This window comes from Seriola lalandi, unplaced genomic scaffold (assembly GCF_002814215.2).
Source record: "Seriola lalandi dorsalis isolate HSWRI2012SDOR001 ecotype SW California unplaced genomic scaffold, Sedor1 jcf7180002047995, whole genome shotgun sequence".
NCBI lineage: Eukaryota > Metazoa > Chordata > Actinopteri > Carangiformes > Carangidae > Seriola > Seriola lalandi.
In genome coordinates this window covers 1-548 of record NW_019518558.1, presented here as the reverse complement: position 1 = coordinate 548, position 548 = coordinate 1, and the positions used below count along the sequence as shown (strand labels likewise).

Genomic DNA, 548 nt, shown 5'->3' with positions numbered 1-548 from the left:
AAAGGTCAGACAGGTTAGTTCCCTGCTGGGAGGCAAAGGTTCCTTCAGTTGATATGAGTTCAGTCGGGTTCTTACTTTGCCTCTTTCTGCACTTTCTCCATCATGTCTTCTTCTTCTTTCTCCTTACTGGTGATCTCAGCTCTCACCTGTAACACAGGTACAGGTTAACACGCTGCAGTCTGGTCTGCATGATCCTGCAGAGTGGGCATTCACGAACAGGAACCCTGCGAAGGAGTAAGTGTTAAACAGAGCAAGAAACAAGTTTATTTACTGACCTTCTGCAGCAGAGCGAAGTCCAGACCTTTCACCAAGTGAGTGTGCTCCATGTCTCCTCCCAGAAACTTGGACTCCTGGATCAGCTGACGACGCTTCTCTGCTGCCGACTTATCTCTGGAGACACGACAGCAGCACATCCAGGAGTACTGTTAGACTGTTAGCATTAGCATTACTCACGCCTCAGCGGTGGGTCCTACAGCTGAGTAGATAGCTGTACTGTTAGCAGTGTTAGCATTAGCAGTACTCACGCCTCAGCGGTGGGTCCTACAGCT

At 49.5% G+C, this 548-nt stretch overlaps 1 long non-coding RNA gene across 1 annotated transcript; it reads right to left on the bottom strand.

Moving 5' to 3' along the window:
* Positions 1–83: 83 nt before the first annotated feature.
* On the bottom strand, positions 84–477 carry LOC147819793 (uncharacterized). The gene is made up of 3 exons (XR_015436476.1): positions 454–477; positions 276–390; positions 84–146 (listed from the first exon to the last, which is right to left on the bottom strand). It is a non-coding gene; the product is annotated as an uncharacterized LOC147819793 (long non-coding RNA).
* Between the last annotated feature and the right edge of the window lie 71 nt (positions 478–548).